The sequence below is a fragment of the Hyaena hyaena genome, unplaced genomic scaffold (genome assembly GCF_003009895.1).
Source record: "Hyaena hyaena isolate Hyena2069 unplaced genomic scaffold, ASM300989v1 scaffold_274, whole genome shotgun sequence".
Lineage (NCBI taxonomy): Eukaryota > Metazoa > Chordata > Mammalia > Carnivora > Hyaenidae > Hyaena > Hyaena hyaena.
The window spans coordinates 539,737-562,324 of NW_024080907.1; the positions used below are offsets into that span (position 1 = coordinate 539,737).

The 22,588-nt window shown below is 39.9% G+C and overlaps 2 long non-coding RNA genes across 2 annotated transcripts in view; one reads left to right on the top strand and one right to left on the bottom strand.

Moving 5' to 3' along the window:
- The window catches only part of LOC120241034, a 76,389-nt gene that overhangs the window by 38,682 nt on the left and 15,119 nt on the right, over positions 1-22,588 (top strand). The window contains exon 3 of the long non-coding RNA XR_005530817.1: positions 20,279-20,399. This is a non-coding gene — a long non-coding RNA (uncharacterized LOC120241034). The remainder of the gene's footprint in view (positions 1-20,278; positions 20,400-22,588) is intronic.
- LOC120241035 lies at positions 408-22,119 on the bottom strand. The gene is made up of 3 exons (XR_005530819.1): positions 22,038-22,119; positions 17,560-17,565; positions 408-419 (listed from the first exon to the last, which is right to left on the bottom strand). It is a non-coding gene; the product is annotated as an uncharacterized LOC120241035 (long non-coding RNA).

Below are 22,588 nucleotides of genomic sequence, written 5' to 3' on the forward strand. Positions count from 1 at the left end.
AATTTTGCCATGGTGGTCCAGGTACTCCCTATACCTCTTCCCCCACTTTGGGTGAACACAAATCCCGCTTCAAGTGAGCCCCACTTAGGGTGAGCTTGAGTTCCACTTTGGGTGAGCCTCACTCCTCTCTTTCTCTCTGCCCCTCGTGGGATTCTCTCTCTCTCTCTCTGCCCTTCACTCATGCTCTCTCTCTCTCTTTCTCTGTGACAAAAAAACAAAAAAGGAAAAGAAAAAAAAGGAAAGAAAAGAAAACATGGAACACTAGGGGAAGACAGGCATTAAGGGAAGGAAGGTTGTACTGCCCTAGGGGTTGTTGTGAAACCCTTCCCGGTTAGATTCTCAGTTACCTGACTTCTTGAACCTCTTTCCTCCTTCCAATAGGTCTGAAAAACCCAGCTTTCTTTCTTTTCCTTTCTGACCTGTTCTTAGTATACTGCTTGGTTCTCATTTTCCTTCAAGAGTGGATGTGGAATGGGATGTATGCCTGTCTTGCTTTGCACCGAGATAAGTACTCAAGCCCTTTCAATTTTAGGGACTTTATTGGGGGCACCATGGGGAAACAGAAGGGGATAAAAAATAACAACATGAAGAAGTTATGAAATCTCTGAAAACCTTACACAGCATTTAGCTTTATCCTTATCTGGCACCCAGAAGTGTAGATGGATCCCTTTCTGCCTCTATGGGTGGAGCGCTCATCAGAGCTCCTCCTTCCTGCACCTCTTCCCTTCCTTATCTTGTTCCCACAGACTCCTTCCTCCCTCCCTGAAGGCCTCTCTTTCAAGATGTGTAAGTACAGTTTGGGTGTAGACATGTAGACGTTCAAGTGCTCTCAGGTCCAAGAACTCATTTACTGTCAGAGTCCTTCTAAGACATCTCTCTCAATGCCTCCCTCTTGCCACCTCAGGAGCTAGAAGCATAAAAACTGCAGATGAGGAGACCTGACATGGGGAATGGCAAAGCTAGGCACTTTGGGAAGGCACCAAAGATAATATCACACTTACTTTGTCATTTTGCTGAGGGCCCTTGGTAGCTGGTTTGAGTGCTTCTGGCCATCATCTCCAGATGAAGCATTTAATAGGCTGCTCTACGTGGGTGTTCTCTGTAAATGTGAATCTTGACACTTACAGATGTTAAGGGTGAACTAGATGAATCTTATCTGGCATAACTAGGAAGCCAGTACTTTTTCGGACAGACCAATTACCACAGCTTGATAGTATCACATACATACAAGGACGAAACTTGGAAGCCTTGGTTTGCTAAATGCGCATCAAAAATACTAGTCATTTTTCATAGTAGAAGAGAGAGTACATCTGAAGTCAACTTTTAAAAATGTCTCCAACTCTTGAGGTACCTGGGTGGCTCAAATAAGCTTCTGACTCTTGATGTCTGCCCAGGTCATGATCTCATAGTTTGTGAGTTCAAGCCCTGTGTTGGGATCTGTGCTAACAGTGTAGAGTCTGCTTGATATTCTCTCTCTCCTCTTCTCTCTCTGCCCCTCCCCTGCTCGCACACTCTGTCTGTCTCTGTCTCTCTCTCAAAATAATAAAAAAATTAAAAATGTCCCCAACTGTAGGTGTGCCTAATGCCTTCAACAACAAGAAGGTCAACAAAGAGTGCAAATTGGAAACAATATTAATGTTATTTCAAAGGACTCAGAAGTAGTTAGGTAACTCAGGTATATAGCTTGTTAGTAGTTAAGTCTTTAGTGATATGAAACACACTTTATGTGACAAACCTCTTGAAAGTCGCTCATATAGCTTACGTTCGAATTTATGTTTCAATAACATGGTCATAGTGTTAAGTGTCTCTCAGCATCCTCAGTGATAACTGAGACTGGTCTCCTTAGTACCCTTGATTTCTTGGCCTTCTCCATGAGGGCAGTTATACCTACATCCAGCCATAGGAGAAGAAACAAAGGCAGGTTCAGGGACCAAAAGTATTCATGATAATGGATAAAGTAATTAAAACCATTATATATAAGTAATTCTATATCTTTAGAGTTATTTAATATGGGACATTTTTATGACATAAAACTTTTATATGGTGTGTATACTTAAAAATTGATCTTAATTTGAAAAGTAAAAACTCTGCATTGGAGTTCATAGCAGCACTCTCCACAATAGCTAAAACATGGAAAGAGCCTAAGTGTCCATCAACGGACAAATGGATCAAGAAGATGTGGTTTATCTATACCATGGAATACTACATGGCAATGAGAAACAATGAAATCTGGCCATGTGTAGCAACATGGATGGACCTTGAGGGTGTTATGCTGAGCGAAATAAGTCAGGTAGAGAAAGACAAATATCATATGTTTGCACGTATAGGAGGATTAGGAGGAACTTGACGGAGGACCATGGGGAGAAGAAGGGGGGAAATGGTGGGGGGAAAGGGAGGGAGGCAAACCATGAGAAACTCTTGAATGCTGACAAAAACTGAGGACTGATGGATGTGGGGGGGAGGAGGGATGGGCATGGAGGAGGGCACTTGTGGGGATGAGCACTGAGTGTTATGTGGAAACTAATTTGACAATAAACTATTTGTAAAAAAAACAAAAACAAAAAAACAAAAAAAACTCTGCATTGGAGTTTTATGGTGACATAATTGTTTGCAGAAATTAAAAAAAAAAAAAAGAAGGAAAGAAAAAAGGGTGCCTGGGTGTCTCAGTCGGTTAAGCCTCCGAGTTTGGCTCAGGTCATGATCTCACAGTTCGTGGGTTCGAACCCTGCATCAGGCTCTGTGCTGACAGCCAGCTCAGAGCCTGGAGCCTGCTTCAGATTCTGTGTCACCCTCTCTCTAAAACACACCAAAACAAAAAATATCTCTCTCTCTCTCTCTCTCTCTCTCTCTCTCAGAAATAAATAAAACATTAAAAAATTTTTTTAAAGAATAAAGGTAAAAAAAGAGAAAACCCATTGGAGAATTTTGAGAAACTCCAGATGGATTTGAACTTATTGATGGAGGCAGAGCAACAATATGACAGATTAGATCTGACTCAAGGATCCATAATTTTCAAAAGGAAATTTGAAATTATCAGATAAGCTGAATTTGATGAAAGAAGGAAAAACCCCTAGAATTTATAATTTTCTGACCATGGGTTTGAAGAACTATTTACAAGTGTGGAACAGCTCTAAGGGTAAAGTGGGAGCAATGAACTTGATACCCTGTCCAAGACAGCTGGGCCTCCTGTTCTTATCCAGCCACATGAAAATGGTTATGGTTCCTTGGATACTCCCATGTTGTGACTTCTCCCCTCCCACCTTCCCTTCCCCCTATTATCAACCCTGGTGGGTTCTCATAACCCTGTATACCTTCCTTCTGTGGCAATTAACACAGTTTGTAATTTATTTATTTATTTGAAAATTTGATTGCCTCACTTCATCATACGCAAATTTCAAGAATAGGGACTATGACTGTTTTGTTCTGAATTGTACCTCTACCTAGTACAAGGTATCTGGTAGTAATCAGTAAATATTTTTGAACAAATGAGCCTTAACACATGTTTTTTGTTTTGCTTTTTTTTTTTCTTTTTCCTTTTTTCTGCCTGGAATGTCTTTCCTCTTCTTGTTTGGCTGGTGATCTCATATTTACGTTTTCCAAAACCCACCCTGTATCACGACTCCAAAATACTGCTCCTTTAGAGGAAATTATGGCCTTCTTTCTCTGTACATCTTCTAAGCGTCTGGATTGCTGTAACCACACTGTCCTGCAATTGTTTGTTTACATGGCTCCCGTGACAATTAAACTGTGAGCTTTGAGTCCAGTGACTGGGTCTTATTCATCTTTTTATTCCAAGTATCTAGTGGCATTAGTAGATGCTCATAGATATTTGGAAATTGAAGTAATAGTGAAGCTTATGTTTTCTAGCCACCTCAACAAAGGAGAAGTTGTTTTAGAGGCAGTGGTGAGCTGTAGATCAACAGTTCAGTGAAGGTGCAGGACACCAGCAATGCCCCCAGTAACACTGGTGTTGTTTTCACTTACTTAAGAGACTTACTGCTTTTCTCCCTCACTCTTGTGGCCCAAATGGAGCTTCCCAGGCCACTATCTATGATACAAGTCAAGACTCAAAGATTCTCTCTAGGTTTTTTCCTTCCAGTAGCTGAATAATAGACAGCAGTTCTTTCCTCTCTGTTGGTACTAATGTCAAGATATGAGCACAAGTCAGTCCCCACTACTTGCAGAATATAGCTGTCCCTAGAGAGAGTTCTGCCAGGATCAAGTGTCTAGTTCTAGTAAGATTTAATTATCCCTGACCTTTAGTGGTTTGGTTTTATAAGCAAACACATTCCCTTTTGGACTAAACTGGTAAAGTTGTTATACTTAACTGGCAGGCAGAGCTCAGCTTTCTATCGCTGTTGATTTTCTTTCCTCATTCTTCCCCCAGCTTCTCCTCCAGAGACTTCTTGAACAAATAATAAAGAATATTTGTGAGATAACAAATATATACATTAATCTCTGCATCCAGTTCCTACACAGAGTTCCTGAAACCTTGGTAATTTTCTAAGTGATAAGAGTAGCAGGAATACCCTTTGTTCTAATATTTGGTCTTTGATCCCCATTCTTGACAAAGAGTTCCTAAATCCCTTGGAATTTCCTGGGTGACAGCACTAATTCTTGGTGGACTTCTGGATGGGGGCTGGTCACCAGAAAGACCAAGCCATGATCAGAAGCCTGGAATTTCCAGCCCCACCTCCCATTCTCCAGAGAAGGGAAAGGGGCTGGAAAGGAGTTAATGATTGATCGTGTGTATGTGATGAAGCCTCCGTAAAAATCCCAAAAGTATGGGGTTCTGAAAGCTTCCAGGTCAGTGAACACATCCATGTACTAGATTGTCACACAACTCAATTCCATGGGGACAACAGCTTCTACTCTGAGGACTCTCCCAGATCTTACCCTATGAATAGCCCTGGCTATTTATATGTATCCTTTATTATATTCTTTAATAAACAAGTAATGTGAGTAAGTGTTTTCCTGAGTTCTGTGAGCCACTCTAGCAAATAATTGAATCCAGTGGGAGAAGGCCATGGGACCAGTTTGTAGCCAAGTCAGACAGAATATGTGGGCAACCTGGGGACCTACTACTTGTGATTGGCATCTGGGGGGGGGCAGTCTTGTGGGACTGAGCCCTCCACCTGTGGGATCTCAGGGTATCTCCAGGTAGATAGGGTCAAGACTGAGTTAAATTGTAGGGCACCCAGCTGGTGTCACAGAATTGCTTCTGGGAGGAAACAAACCCTACACATCTGGCATCAGAAGTATTATGAGTGCAATGGCTGGCTGAGTCAGTAGAGCTTGCCACTCTTGTCTTGGGGTTGTATGTTCGAGCCCCACGTTGGGTTTAGAGATCACTTTAAAAATAAAACCTTAAAAAAAAAGAAGTGTGGTGAATATGGTAGTGGTGTGAGAGTAAAGGAGAAACACAGGAGAAAAGACTAGTTTTTTTTCTTAATATCCATTTGGTAGATGTCTAGTTTTCAGATAGCCTAATAAAGATGGTTCTGCCCTCCCTCCCTTTTCTCTCAAAAATCACCCTTAAACAACAAGAAAAACAAAAATGGGAAATACAGAGTTTATCTTTAATAAAATCAGGAGACAGTTGTGACTCTGAACCAAAGAGGAAGAAGGTCAAAATAAGTCCCAGGGGAGGGCCATGTTAAGGAGCTGATTCATTCCATCCAACTGCAGAAAGGCTCAGGAATGGGTGACTCCAAGTACCTGGAAGACAGAGGTGAGGCAAGGGAGTGGACTGGGTACTAATTAAGAGCATGTGAGGAACAGCTAGACCTGTAGGCTCCCATCCTCTCTACAAAGGGGCTAACTTTCCCTCACCCTCAGAGATGAGAGTAGGGTCTTTGGAGAAGCCAAACTAGAAAGTCTCAGGAAATCAGATACAGAGGAGAGCTGGCGGTGAACACTAGAGTCTGAAAAGAGGAAAGTGAGAACCTCAGTGCCAAGTTCTAATGGCACTTCCTCCCTGCCTTCTTCCCATAGGAGAAACTCAACACTGTTGGAGAAGAGACCTACCTATACTAAAATTAGGAATACCAAATGAAAAATTTGGCTAGCCACCTTCTTGTATTACAGTTTACCAGAAGATACCACCCCCTCAAATAAACAGCTTCCAAATAGCTTTTAAGTGTCTCATTTTAGTTACAAATGGATAGACATAGATCACTGGAGATCTGAGGAAAACCTCCAGTATGGAAGTTAGAAACCAGAACAATAACAACTCAGAGGAGCAAAACACCTTTCAGAGAGGAAAAAAAAATCATTCCAAGGGACTGAGGATAAAAAATAACAACAGACTTCTCAACAACATTGAGAGATAGCAGCTAAGGCAGTAATATCATTAAAAGTTTGAGTAAGGGGCACCTAACTGGCTCAGTAGGTTAAACGTCCAACTTCAGCTCAGGTTGGCCTCGCAGTTTGTGAGTTTGAGCCCTGAATCTGGCTCTGTGCTGACAGCTTGGAGCCTGGAACCTGCTTCAGACTCTGTGTCTTCCTGTCTCTGCCCCACCCCCTCTCGCTCTCTGTTTCTCTCTCAAAAATAAAATAAACATTAAAAAATAAATAAATAAACCTAACTGGCTCAGTCAGTGGAGTATGAAACTCTTAATCTCAGAACCCTGAGTTTGAACCCCACGTTGGGTATAGAGATTGATTAAAAATAAAATCTTGGGGAAAAAAAGTCTGAGTAAAAGTTATTTTCAACCTAGAATAATACACCAACCCACCCAAACAAATCATTGATTATGTGTGAGGATAGGATATATGCATTTTCATACATTGAAAATCTCAAAAAGATATCCCTTTCACATATCCTTTCTCAAGAAATCACTGGATGATATACTCTACCAAAGGAAGAAATAAACCAAGAAAGAACACAGTAGACCCAAAGAAGAGGGGATACAGGAATAAGGCATAGGGCTTCTCCATAATGATGGCAAGATGAAGTCCCAGTAGGCCTCAGATAGACTAGGTGATGTGACAGGCCCCAGGAGTAACCCATGTAGGGGCTGCTGGGTGACTCAGTCAGTTGAGTGTCCAACTCTTGAGACTTGATTTTTGGCTCAGGTCATGATCCCAGGGTTGTGGGATCAAGTGCCTGCATTGTGCTTGGCACTGAATGTGGAGCCTGCTTAAGATTCTCTCCCTCTGCCCTTCTCCGCTGCTCATTCTCTCTCTCTCTCAAATTAAAAAAATAAATTAAAAAAAAAAGAAGTAACCCTTATAAATTAAGTGGGATGGAGGGTTACAGGAAGGGCCCTGTCAGGGCAGAACAAAATGGAGCTACCAGGATTATCTAATAGGTTTTTTCATGTGAGAATTTTTTCTGAGAAGCATTTTATAGAACTGTTGGTGGGTTCAGAAACATAATTTATTCAATGAAATCTGAGCAAATGACCAAACAGAGGCAGTTATCAATTTCAGAACAATCTAAAAGACCTCCAAGAAAGAAAATACAATCACTGTTCTTGACTCATCAGCAAACAGTACTTGAAGTTATATTAATTAATACTAAATATGGATTTAGTAAAAAAATGTGTTACAACTATGTTGGAGGGATGGGTGAAGTGGAAGGGGAAGAGTAAGAGTGCTAATCACCTCACCTGCAATGAAAAGAAATCAATAGATAATATCTAACTCAGTGACTAGAGAGGAACACATACAGAGAAACTTGGAGGCAAATAGAAACAACAATAAAAGCTGGAAATGATTGTGTCTGTAATATAGGATGGTGAGGGTAGGGCAGAGCTGTGTGAAAATACTGTTGGTTTTTTTGTTACAGGCTTTTTGGCACTACCTGACCTTTTAAATTATGTACATACATTGCTTTGATCAGTAAAAGTTTGTTTAAAAACACTGAGGAGCACCAAATTATTAGACAGCTATGTGTTGCATTTTAGCTCTGCCTCTTATGCCTGAAGGACTGAAGATGTGCTCAGAGAGCCAGTCAGAGGACAGGTGATGAGGCCTTGTGTGCCAACCCCAAGAACTTGAATTTTATTGTACAGCAAATGGAGTGGCTTCAGGGACCTTAAACAGTGGAACAATGGTATCAGACATGGTCTTAGAGCATTAGCTTCCTAGACCTCGTTGGCTTGGGGAGGACTATAATGCCATTTTTTCCCCGTCAACATTTTATTATGAAAAATTTCAAATGTTTTAGTTACTAGCTTTAAATTTGTTTATTTATTTTACCATGTTAAAAGTTGAATTTAATTTACTGTTTTATTTTTTATTATACATTATTAAATTATTATAAATTACTTAAATTTACTATGAAATTTTTTGAGAAAAATTGAATTATCGAGTGAACATCCATATGACTGCCTAGATTCTACAATTAACATCTTACCAGATTTACCTTCTCACATAATGATCCATCTACCTTCCCTCTGTGTACCCATCAATTCATCTGATATTTTTGGTACATTGAGAGAAATCAATATATTTCCTCTCAACACTTCAGCATGTATATCATTTACGAGCGATCTTTTTACAGAAGGCGAAAGCATAGACTAAGGGATCAGACAGACCTGTTTCAATCTCAGATTATAATTTTGATATTATATTATTGAATATGCCAATAGATTTGGGGGTCTTCATTTTGAAAAAAGAGTAAAATTATTAAGTATTTATTCCTTGACTTTCAGTAGCACAAAATTTCATCTGCATTGGTATAACCTACTTTTTAAAAAATATTCTTCAGTAACTTAAACATCTACTTTACCAATTAAATAATTACCCCCCTGGTAATTACCAGTTTCCAATACTAATTCTGGATTATTAGCCTTCATATGTCAACCTCGGAGATCCTAGAATCTTGATCATTTCCTCCACCAAAGAGGAGAAGGAATGGGACTCTCAATGAGACCAGCACAAACATACTGGCAGAGAGAGTCTGTCTAATTTTCCTGTGGAATAAGCTTAGATCTTGGAAGATGATAGAGTTTACTCAGAATAAGAAATGAGCTCTTAGATGCCTTTGGGAACACTAATTGCAATGAATTAATAATATATCTTTAACATTTTTCAACAAATATTCATCGAGGAAGATCTTATCAAAATACCACAAACTCTTGATTTTGGTTAGTCCTGTCAATCACTTGTGTAATAAATGGATTCGGCTTTAATAACTTCAGGAAATGGAAGCTTATTTATTCAACCACTGTCTCTTGATTCTAGGATGCAAAGATGCAGGGATCTTGTCCTCAAGGTGTTCTCTCTAGTGGGGAATAATACAAATCATGACAACTCAAAATAATATACAGTAGAGAGTGATAAATGGCATAACAGATGCTTAAGATGTAATAGGATCAAGGCATAGAAGTGGGACCAGCCTTTGTGGAGAGGAGGTTGCTGTCAGGGATCACGGAAGCCTTTCAGAGAATGCCATGCTTATGATGTAAAGGAAAGGCCTTGAAAAACCTAACCTGACATAACTTGTGTTTTCAAACTGTTTTATTTAATGCAAATGTCTTTTCATAACTTCTCTTCATTTATTCGACATCTACTGGGGACTGCTCTGTGCCAGGCACTGACTGGCCTACGTTCTAAGAACACAGCAGTGAACTGGGCAGATATTTGCCCACAGTCTGAAAGTGAGACTGACACTGAGGAAGTAAGTGTAAGTGTGAAGAATATTGTGTTAGAGAAAGAGCAGGGTCGGTAACAGAGGTGACTGGCCCTAGCTCAGGGGAGAGGCTTGAGCACAGAGCTGAGCACTTTAGATGTTTGCCTGGTCAGTGCAATTTCTGTCTTCTCTTTGAAAGTAGAGTTATACTCACAGTTATTCTGAATCCTCTATAGGGCCTACCCCAGGGACAGGGGATGTGGTTAGCAGCTCAGAACCTATGGCCTGCTTGGGTTTTTTCTTTTATGCTTGAGAAGGCACCTCTGGGTCTTCACCATTCTGAAAATAATCTGTAGTTTTGTAGAGTGCCAGAGACAGTTCTGAGTATATTCTTCCAAAGAGTTTTTACTGAGTGTTTATTAAAGTCTTGCCTGGTTAAGAAGGACATGAGACTACAGGTCCTGAGATCACTTGCTTTCATGTTGCAAAAGTTCTGTGCTTAAACTAACTGTAGCCAGCAATCTTACAGATGCCTCTCATTGGTCACTGCAGGAGAGTTATTCACTGTAATTTTTATGGAAGATGGATAAGAGGTGCCATCGCTAGATGTCAAGGATGGCATTTTATAGAAGCTCTTCAGCTTACCAATTTCCACCTTACAAAATCAGACAGTATAACCAAAGCCTGTGCCAGACCAAAAGCCAGTTAACTGCCCATCAAAGATGGCATCAGTAGGAGCTAATGTATTACAAGAATTTCCTGTTACAGTTGTATACTTAATAGGTGTTTGAGAAATTCATTGAAAACAAAGTCAGCTGTCCAAAATCCCAGAAACAAAGATACAGCATCAGAGCTGGAAGGGATCTTAGTGGTCATCTTGTCTAGGCTTTGCCAACCAGTAGATTTGAAAGCTTTCTGGTATCTTTAACCAAGATATTAACCAAGATGAACTTCTTCTGCTCTGTCAACATCTCTCCATTTTCCTGGAACCCCCATCAAAGAGTATATCTATCTTGACAACCCCATGGCCATATCCCTCCTTTACTTCTCACATCCATGCAGTGGCTGCGATGTTCGTACCCAACCCAAACCTGCTCTTTCTATAGGCTTAGTCAATGGCAGCTCAATGCTTCTAGTTGCTCAGGCTAACGATTTGGATATCATTCATGACGATTTTACTTTCTTCCACACCTGATATCCATTTTATCAGACAATCTTGATTCTACCTTCAACCTATCTAGAATATAACTTCAGCTACTGCCTTCCCAATCCAAGCCACCATTAACTTCCCCTGAATTATTGTAGTAGGCTCCTACTTGATGATGGCAGGTCTTGTTATTTCTCTACTCAAAGCCCTCTAGAGGCTTCTCTCTCACATAGTGTACATGCCAACGTCCTTACCATGGCCTCAAATGCCTTGCATGATGGGAGCTCTTCCCGCCCTCCTCCTACTTCAGTCACACATATGGCACTTTCCCACCTCAAGAACTTTGTACATGCAATTCCCTTGGCCTCCACTTCTTCCTGCAGGGCTCCTCCTCTCTCTGCCTGCAATTCTCTGCTCAAATGTTGCATATGAGTGAGGCCTTCACCAGCCACCATATAAAAATTAGCAACATCCTTTCCCTTCTCCCAAACCTTTCTTTTCTCCCTTCTCTGTTGTTCTCCAGATCATCTACCATAATCCAATAGACTATGCTTTGCTTTTCTATATATTTATTGACTGTCTCCCCCTAAGCTTCATGAAAGGGGGTTTTATCTTGTTTGCCTCTATATTTTCAACACCTAGAACTGTGCTTGTCATCTACTATCTAATAAACACTTGTCTGATAAATAATACATAAATTGTAGCTTTATTGCTACAAAATGTTATTACTAATATTGTTATAATTCAGATTTTTCTTTTGTTAGCAGGCTAACTTCTATTCACCCTTCAAGACTACTTAGAAATTCCAAATTCTAAAAAGCTTTCCCTTCATCTCCACAACTGTGTTAGAAGTGTCTTCCCTGAGCTCCCATAGCAACCTGAATACATCTCTATCAGATAATTCATCATATGACAATGTCTGTTTCCCTGGGACACTTTCCCAGCACTGGACTGTGAGCAGGGCATAGTATCTTTCTTCTGAACTTCCCAGAGCTTCACACAGTATTTAGCACATGTTAAGTAAGCCTATAGATGTTCTAAGGAAGGAAGGAGGGAGGGATAAAAATAAAAAGGAAAGAAGGAATAAAGGAAAGAATGGATGGAAGATAGGCTATGAATTTCATTTCTAATTTGAAAAAGAACCCTTACAGGGGTGCCTGGGTGGCTCAGTCAGTTAAGAGTCTGACTTCAGTTCAGGTCATGATCTCATGGTTCCTGAGTTCAAGCTCCAATCAGGCTCTGTGCTGACAGCTCTGAGCCTCCTTCAGATTCTGTGTCTTCTCTCTCTCTGCTCCTCTCCTGCTCACGCTCTATCACTCTCTCTTTCTCAAAACTAAATAAACATTAAAAGTTTTTAAAAAATAAAGTAAAAAAGAACACTTTACAAATTTAGTTAACACACTTCAGGAATCAAGCAGACCTCCTTTTAAAAAAAAATTGTGGGGGCACCCAGGTGGCTGAGTTAGTTAAGCATCAGACCTTGGCTCAGGTCATAATCTCACGGTTCATGAGTTTGAACCCCACATCAGGGTTGGGATCCTACATCTTGCTTGGGATCTTCTATCTCCCTCTCTCTCTGTCCCTACCCTGCTCATGCTCTCTCTCTGTCAAAAATAAATAAACATAAAAAAAATTAATGGTGGTAAAGTACATAGAACTAAAATCTTACCATCTTAACAGTTCTCTGACATTAGTAAATTCACATTTTTATGCCTTCATTACCACAGCCCACCTCCAGAACTTTTTTTGATTTGTGAAACTGAATCTATGTACCTGTTAAACACTAATTCCCCATTTCCCCCTTACCATAGCGCTTGGCAACCACCATTCTATTTTTTATCTCTAAAAATTTGACTTTTCTACATACCTCCTGTAGGTAGAATCACATAGTATTTGTTCTTTTATGACTGGTTTATTGCACTTAGCATAATGTCCTCATAATGACCATGTTGTAGGATGTGTCAGAATTTAATAGCTTTTTTAAGGTGGAATAATATTCTATTGAATGTATATACCACATTTGTTTGTATCCATTCATCAGTTGCTGGGCACTTGGTTTGTTTCTATCTTTTTACTATAATGAATAATGTTGCTGTGAACAGGGGTGTCCAATGATCTATTCGAGTTCTTGTCTTCACTTCTTTTTGTGTATATACCCAGAACTAAAATTGCAGAATTATATGGTAATTCTTTTTTCTTTTTAAACTTTTTTGATGTTTGTTTATTTTTGAGAGAGAGAGACAGAGACAGAGCACGAGTCGGGGAGGGGCAGATAGAGAGGAAGACACAGAATCTGAGAAGCAGGCTCCAGGTGCCCCTGGTAATTCGGTTTTTAAATTTTGGTGGGGGGCACCTAGGTGGCTCAGTCAGTTAAACGTCTGACTTGGGCTCAGGTCATGATCTCACGGTTTGTGGGTTCGAGCCCTGCGTCAGGCTCTGTGCTGACAGCTAGCTCAGAGACTGGAGCCTCCTTTGGATTCTGTGTCTCCCTGTTTCTCTGANCGGTTTGTGGGTTCGAGCCCTGCGTCAGGCTCTGTGCTGACAGCTAGCTCAGAGACTGGAGCCTCCTTTGGATTCTGTGTCTCCCTGTTTCTCTGCCTCCCCTGCTCACTCTGTCACACTGTCTGTCTATCTCTCTCTCAGAAATAAATAAAACATAAAAAATTTTTTTTTAAATTTTGGTGGAACTGCTGTACCTTTTGAAAAGCAGCCATGCCTGTTTACATTCTGGGAACGGGTACAACATTATCTCTATTTTTTCTCCACATTCTCACTGACACATTTTCTTTTCTTTCCTTTTCTTCTCTTTTCTGCCTGCCTGCCTGCCTGCCTGCCTGCCTTCCTTCCTTCCTTCCTTCCTTCCTTCCTTCCTTCCTTCCTTCCTTTTCTTTCTTCCTTTCAATAGAAGCCGTCCTAATGGGTGTGAGGAGCTGCAGCCTTAAAATCTAAGTACATCTGCAAACACATTTAATCTCCCAGTAGTGGGTCTTTAGCCTGAAAGGCAGCCAGTGTTACTGAGGTGAACTTCTGGAATTTGTTCAGCTGCACAGACACTTATTCCTCTCCCTCCATCTGCTTATTCCTAGCAGAGCCCCGCCAGCCACTTTTGAGTTGCTTCAGTGGTATAAATTCTCTCAATTCCTGGTGCCCAGCTGCTCAGCAGCATTCAGTATATACTTTGAACCTTAGTTTCCTCTCTTCACAAAAGGCAATTGATGGGGACCTATACATGGTTTACTTGAAGGAAAGAGATAGCATAAAAGTAATAAGCAGGATGAATGAGTTATAAAGTAAGACAGTGAGGGCAGATTCTATAGACTCCTTGTAGTACCAGCACAACAAAGCTAAGTGAAGGAACGAACACCTGGAAGGCCTCCTCCCCCCACCACATCCCACATTACCTCATCAGCCCCTCACCTGCCCCCTCGAGTCCTGTTCTGTTCTTAGGAAGATTCGATGTTAGATCATTTCTCCCTTATTGCAGACAATTCTAAAAGTATTTCCAAAAACTTATGTGTAGGCTAATGGAAGGGGAGCTATGATTTAAACATTTTATTTTATTTTATTTTATTTTAATGTTTTATTTATTTCTAGGAGAGAGAGAGAGACAGCGTGAGCAGGGGAGGGTCAGAGAGAGAGGGAGTCACAGACTGAAACAGGCTCCAGGCTCTGAGCTGGCAGTCAGCACTGAGCCCGACGCGGAGCTATGATTTAAACATTTTAATTTCACAATTAACTGTTACTTTTGGCAAGTCAGTAAACCTCACTACACCTGTTTTCTTAGCTTTGAAATGAAACTATTGGGGGGTGCCTGGGTGTCTCAGTCGGTTAAGGGTGTGACTTCAGCTCAAGTCATGATCTGGTGGTTCATGAGTTCAGTGTTCGAACCCCATGTCAGGCTCTGTGCTGACAGCTTAGAGCGTGGAGCTTGCTTTGGATTCTGTGTGTGTGTGTGTGTGTGTGTGTGTGTCTGCCCCTCCTCCACTTGCGCTCTGTCTCTCAAAAATAAACAACAACAACAAAAGTTTAAAAATAAAATTAAAAACAAAAAGAAATGAAACTATTGGACAAGAAGTCTTTAAGGAACATGCCAGCTCAAAATTTTAATTCCAAAATTTTCAATGATCCAAAAAATATTTCCTTTTATTTTAGAAATGTTTTATATATATCAAAACAATTCTGTCTTATTCTGCCCTCAGTGGCAACCTTATTTATGTTGAGTAGCTGCGAAAACTCAGAATCAGGTGCTTGTTGCTATTTATTCTCTGCCAGAAAATTGTAAATGTGTATGTCTGCATTTGCAGAGAGATGTGACTTCTCAGTCATTTGCCCTCTTATCCACCATCACCTCCAAATGTTTCTTTTCTAAAAGCACACACAAAAATGTCACTGAATTAGATGTAAATATAAAATGTTACCTAGAAGCAAACATTATATCAAGTGTGTGCTCCGTGGTATTCAAAGGCTGTAATTGCTCACCCAGCACTCCCTTTTTTACTCACTCACTGTCAAATTCATGTTGTAAACAATGTAAAAAGAGGCAAAATTCAGAAATGTCATCAACTCCCACAATATCACCATGATTGAAAGGTATTAAGCCTGTTATTGTTATGGGGCCAGCTGTTTTAATGGGTTTCCCAGCTTGTTGAGAATCATTTCAGAATAGTGAGTCAAGGAGTATGAAACCTGGAATCACCCAGTTCGTTCGTTCTTTCTTTCTTTCTTTCTTTCTTTCTTTCTTTCTTTCTTTCTTTCTTTTTTTCTTTCTTTCTTTCTTTTGAGAGCATGCAGGGAAGGGGCAGAGAGAGAGGGAGAGAGAGAATCCAAAGCAAGGTCCATGCTGTCAGCACAGAGCCCAGTGCAGGGCTCGATCCCACAAACTGGGAGATCATGGCCTGAGCGGAAATCAAGAGTCAGATGCTTAACTGACTGAGCCACCCAGGCGCCCCACCCAGTTGTTTCTGACACCTTTCAATTCATGTTACTGGGCATTTTTTAGAATAAGCTCTGCCTACCTGCTAGTCAATAAAAATAGTTTATTGAAAATAACTCTTATACATATTCATTCATTCATTCTGTGTTCTGGATAAACTTTTAAAAGGTTACACATGCTGCCCCTGAGTTGCTGTGTGTTCTAGGGTTTATCAGTAGTTGTTACCACATGCAGAAGAGAATCTCATAGATAATTCTTAGTTTTTAAACCCCTTTAACACTTAATACTTTGGCAGCATACAGCATACATGATAGATATAAATCAAGTAACTTACTTGAATGATTCTAAAATAAAGTTTGCAGTTTCTCTAGGTTAAAAGTCCATGTTATCAGGACTTCGGGGTGGCTCATTCAGTTGAGTATCCAACTTCGGCTCAAGTCATGATCTGGTGGTTTGTGAGTTCGAGCCCCGCATTGGACTCCCAGAGACTGGAGCCTGCTTTGGATTCTGTGTCCCCCTCTCTGCCCCTCCTCCACTCACATTCTGTCTGTCTTCCCTCTCTCAGAAATAAATAAAAGCCATTGAAAATTTTTTTAAAAATAAAAGTCCATATTATCAATTATATCTTTTGAATTTCAGTTGCAGGAAATAAATCACCATCTATTTTGAGCAGAAAGCATTTAATTCAGAAAATTAGGGAATTATTAGGGAGGCTGATAGGAGTGAGATAAGCTGGGTTCTTTCTAATGATTCCCAGAACATCGCCACTGACCTGTTCTGCCAGAGGAGTGCCACACTCAGGAGGGTAAGAAATCGGAGCCTACTCTGGAAGGGTTGAGTTTAAGAACGCACTTGCGATCCAGGCAGAAAGTCAGGAAGCTGCCACTACAGCTGCCTTTTGACTTCTGTGAAGCTATTCTCTGGACACCAGGATGCTGTTGCAGAAAAACCCAATAATTCCATGACCATGACTGTCAGGAGCACGGAAGAACTTGAGAAGGTGGTACCGACCCTCTTCTGCTTTGCCAGTCTTGCATAATGCACTGGATTGGTACACTCAGTTTCACACCCAGAACCAGCTGCAAGGGAGTAGAAGTGTGGGATTTTTTTTAAACACAGATAAGCATTAATTATTACAAAAGTGATTGTAGAAGTATTACGAAGGCAAAACACAGACTCTAATAAGAACACATAACGGTGGTCTGACTTTGTTTGCAAGGGTCAGAGACATTTTTTCCCCTTGTATTTTTATAATAAATTGTATAGTCTTTTCTGTACCTTGCCTTTTGCATTTAATAGAATATCTTAGATATTATTATGTATCAACACATAATGAGCTTTTACATTCTTTTTTTTTTTTTTTAATAACTGCAAAGCATTCTACAGAGTAGATGTCCATAATTTGTTTTACTATTCCCGTCTCATTGGACACTGGGGCAGTACCCAGTACTTTGGTATCACAAATGATGCTATGGTGAAAGGCCTTGTATTTACATAATTCCCCATGTGTACAAGAATACACATAGGATGAATTTCTAGAAGTAGAAGTCCTTAATCAGTGGGCATGTTGTTTCTAATTTCGTTGTCATTTATAATTGTTTCAATGAAAAAATATTTTATTTTATCCATTAGTTCATTTTTGAATAGTTAATACACACAGGGTAAAAAGATAAATAAAAAGGAACACAAAAGTAGGGAGTGGAAAGCAGATTTCCTTCATAATGCATCCAGAGATATTCTATGTGTACATAAGCACATAGACACACACATATCCATATATATGTACATACAACGTATGAACATATACATTAATGTGCAGAATTTCTCTTCTTTGGGCCAATAATTTTTTTCTGCATATAGTGTATGGGGGTCAGGAGAGTTTTGCCAAGACACAGAGACCTCAGACTTCAGTGTAGCATTGTGTTAGAAACAGTGCTTCATTATTGTCTCATTTAGTGTCAGTGCATGGTTGTTCACTATGCTGGTGCAGTCACCTGCAGGCAAGGATGGCCATGGATACAGGCCCTCCACAGTCTTCCATCTCAGATTTTCTCACAAGATCTTCTGTGTTTTGTGTAGAGTAGTCATCATGGGGTCCGTCTTCTATATAATCTGACAGTTCCCTCTGCCCTTCTCCTGGTTGAATCTGCTCTATCATGTGGCCCCTATATATATATTTTTCTTGCTTTACTCCATTTGGTGGATCATGTTTTGCAACAGTTTTCTGTAAAAGGGTCCATGGAGGGCACATTTTTTGAGATCTTGAACGTCTGAAAATGTTTTTATTCTACTTTCCCACTTGATTGATAAAGTGACTAGATATAGAATTCTGGATTAGGAATATTCTTCAGATTTGGAGGCTTTGCTCTATTGACTTCTGGTTTTTAAGTGCTTGCTATTGAGAAATCTGAAGCTCTTCCGATTCCTGTGATGTGACCAATTTTTTAGTAGGATTTTATCTTGTTCCCAGTGAAACTTCACAATGACATGCCTCTGCATGAGTCTAATTTTAATCCATTCTCTTACACATCCAGTGGGCCCTTTCATTCTGAAAACCCTGAGTCTTCTCTTGAATTATTCATTGCTGCTTTCTTTTCCTGTTATTTAGATGTTGGATCTCCTAACTGGGTTCCACTTATCATTTCTCTCCTCTTTTCCTTCTTGTGGTCTTTTGCTGTTTTCTGGGAAATTTCCCCAACTTCATCTTCCAAAATTTCTTTTGAGTTTTTTTCAATACTGTTATCATGTTTTCAATTTTAAACAGCTCTTTTGTTGTTGTTCTTTGAATTTTTTCATAGAATTCATTGAATAGACTCTTCTCATTTCCCTAAGGATATTGATATAGTATTTTCATTTTTTATTTTTTTAAAGTTTATTTGTTTTCAAGAGGGGGGGCAGGGGAAGGGCAGAGAGAGAAAGAGAATCTCAAGTAGACCCTGCACTGTCAGCACAGAGCCCAGTGTGGCACTTGAACTCATAGAACTGTGAGATCATGACCTGAGCAGAAATCAAGAGTTGGACGCTTAACTGACTGAGCCACCCAGGTGCCCTGATATAATATTTTAAAAATATGTTTTATTTTTCCTAAAAGGGCTCTTTCTTCTAAGTTGCTTTTTTTCCCTATATGTTTGCTTTGTTCTTCATCTGACATGTTAGAGTCTTTCTTCAGATGTCTGGTAATTAGTTGTCTGTTCATGATTTAAAGTGGGGGACTAGGGGGCACCTGGCTGGCCTAGTGAGTAGAGCCTGAGATTCTTGATCTTGGGGTTGTGAGTTCATGCCCCATGTTTGCTGTAGAGCTTACTTTAAAAAATTTTTTTTAATAAATTAAAAAATAAAAAGTAAATAAAGTGAAGGACTAATTTTCTGGGGTATTGTAATTATTCCATATCGTGTTAGGGGTTTGACTTACACAGATGTGTGCATTTACCAAAACTACTCAAGTACGTTTAAGATGTGTGCATTTCAATACTGTATATATAAATTCTATAGCATATAAATAAAAATATCTCTTAAATAAAACTAAAAGCAAGTGAGGAATGAAAACACTAGAAGCTCTAATAAGCAAGTGGGTAGGACTAACCAAGCTATAGGTTTACTTTTGGGACAGGACCCAGGCCTCAGTGGGGCCTGGCATTCCTAGGCTGACTCTCTATCTCTGTAAGGAATAAATCCCAGGCTCTGCTAGGATAAAGGAGGGCAGTTACTTGCGGTGTGGAAGAGGGGAGGTGTTCTTAGGAGCTGCCTGCTTCTCAAACATTTTGTACCCAATCCTCCTTATTTTGGCATGATGTCCCCGCACTACAACTCCAGTTGTAGTTTACTGTAATTACTATATTACTTGTATTACTAATACGAGTTCTTGAACCTTCTGAGAATACTGCAGTGTAAATTGGTTTTTTCTCTGCTTCCTCACTGCCACTCTCCAGGTTCCAAAATATTATTGTTCTTGCCTCCGTGTTTTCACAGCCCCAGAAGGTTTATGTATTTTTTTAAAATAAGTCTCTTTATTGTACTTTTTGTAGGGTTTGAAGAGGAAGAAAAGTTAGATGTGTATTCAATCTTGGGAGTCAGGAAATCAGAAACGTACTTTTTGAGAGATGCTTAGTATCTCTCTGAAGGGAAGATTAAAAAGTCCCTTTCCTTGGACCTCTCTCTGGGTTCATTCATCCAGTTCAGGAACAATCTCTCCTGTATGTCCTGTAACCTAAGAACTAAATGATAAAATTAACCACCCACTACATACCTTATAAGAAATAGTAAGGAAGAGGGGGTACTGGTTATTTAATTATGGGTGTGTGAGGAAGAAAATATGGGTGGCTGCTATAGTCTTACTTTCTGCATCTGGTCACGAGGCCACAGTTGGTATTTATAATTTCCTTCCTTTGTACCAGCAATTCAGCTGTTTGGCGTTCATTTTGTCTGTTAATTCAATTAGTGGCAGGGCTAGATATTTCAGACTGCCAACAAAAATTTTTTAAATGGGTCCTCCTTTTTCCTTTGTTATTTTCAAAATGCAAATCTCCATCTTCTGGCTTTGCAGGGATAGTGTTGATTATTATTGATTCCTATGAAGAGAGAAAAGCAAATAGGTCACGTGTTCTACTTTTCTGTGTAGATGGACTTTCGAGTGAAAATCACAGTTTGACAGCTGAGCACTTCTAGAAAGTTAAGCAAAAGTGGATCCATTTATCAATGGAAGGAAGATGGACATGCCTTGGATTGAAGACTAGAAAGCGGTAAGGCTGCCATTGTTTGTTATCCAGCTTGTGAAGGTTGACCTTGTGTTCAGGAAAATCACCAGCCTCAATCCAGAGATGATCAGCAGGGGTAATTCGAAGCAGAATTAACGTTGTCCTCAAAAAGCAAATTGAGAAGGGTAGTAAAACTTGTTTTGGTGCTCTCCCTCCTCCCTCACCAGCCTCAGCTTCCCCTTCTCTCCCTGGCCTGCATTGCATTTGTACCAATCACTACTAAAACATTGGCTGTTTATGTCTTCTGATAAAATATTGGTATAATTGCTTCAAGAGATATTTGCATTTCAATTAGAGTATTCATCAAAATAGAAAACATTTCAAAATTAAAAAGAGTAGAACTTTACTGATAGAATAGTAGATGATGGGATTAATCTGCCCCGCACCCACTTGGATTTTGACAGAAGTTTCCATTTGTCTATAAAGCCATTCCACTGAATTGATCTCTAATATAGATTATAATTAGTGATGGGATAGGTTATATCCACATCTCCTCATGTCTGGCCCACATAAAGGTGACTTTATTAATTTATAGTTCTATTACTATTAAGCTCAGAATATGGGGGTGGTGGTTAACTTGAATGTTTAAGACATAGTGCTCTAGTCTGTCAATACAGATTGTATCTCGGACCATCTAAACATTTTCCAAATTCATATATGGTCACTAGGAGAATTGGCTCAGGAGCCAATGGTAATGCCCCTGGGTCCCTTTTATCTGGCAATATAAAAACTCTTCTTGGTGCTCTTTTCACATTGGGAAACTCTTCAGCAAGTTTGAGTTGAGAAACCAGTGATGAGTGAGCAAAAGGCAAGCTGAGGGCGAAACATATGTGACATTCCTCAGGCCCGCCTGGCTGCTCAAAAAGATAGTAAAGGGAAAAACAAGTGCTTAACTAATAGAGATTACAGCCGTGCAAGACATGAGTCTCCATCAGTTTGCAACTGTCTTAATGATTTACAAGAAAAAAGCAATTTTGTCAATAGCCAAACCTCCAGAAACCTATAGACTCAATTTCCCGAGACCCTAACATTACCCTCCCCTCTGTAGGATAGAAAATCTTAATAATCAGTCACCCCTCATACTTATAATGCAGCTCTTTCTGCCAAAGGGGCCTGACCTCATGCTACAATTAACCACATTTTTGCACCAAAAGCATTTCAAGAATTCTTTCCTGGCCATTGGTTCCTGAACCCCACTTCAAATTATGATAGAAGAAGATAGGATTCAGTAGTCAGAGAAGGAATGATTATGACCTGAGATTTCTGGGTGGGGAAAAACCACTTATTTTGGAACAATGTTGGGAGTGTCTGACCACAGCAAACCCCCTCAGGTGTAAGGTTCCTCTTAAGAATGTAATAGACACCACCTCTCAGGTATCCCTCAGGAATTTGACAAAAGAGCTAAATATGGCCATAGAGCCCATCAGGAATGGATAACCCAGTACCTAGAGGTATCAAGCCAATAAGGGTAGATAGAACCTGAGAAGGAACCAGGAGGAAGAGAAAAGGGGAGGGCTAACCAGAAGACAAGGACGCTTGCCTATAGTCCTAGAGCATTCACTTTCAAATGTCCTGTCTCTGTAAAGAGAGTTTCCCTACTGTTTGTTTTTTCTAAGCTTATACTCTAATATACTTTTGCCTGCTGCTCATTTTGTGTTCACCTCTTCATTCTTCGAAGTGGCGAGACAACGAATCCCTGGTATTGTGGTAAAAAAATCCTGCAACAAAACCACATCACAAGTGCATTTTAGGTGTTATCAGGGGAGCAAGAATTAATGTCCCTTCAAGGTCCTTCTATCCGGACTAAGAATCAAATTGACATGAGACAGATTAGCAGGAGAAAAAAGAATTTAGTATTGTATATACAGGGAAGTCACACAAACATGGAAATTCCAGACAGGCAAGCAAAGTGAGGCATGTATGTCCTCCTGAACTAAGGAGGAGTAGGGGTCTAGGACTTCAGAGGAAAGGAATGTAATTTACAGAAAAATGAAAAAGAGTAAATGTTTGGTAGACAAATGTTTGTGGGTTATTCAAAAACAATGGGACATAGAGAGGGCTTGGATGAAATAGGCCTTGCTAGGTTACTCCCTGTCTACTATACCTACTTCATGTCTTGTCATTATTTATGGTGATAACTCTCTTCCTGGAGTAAGCCCTCTATCTAAATTCTT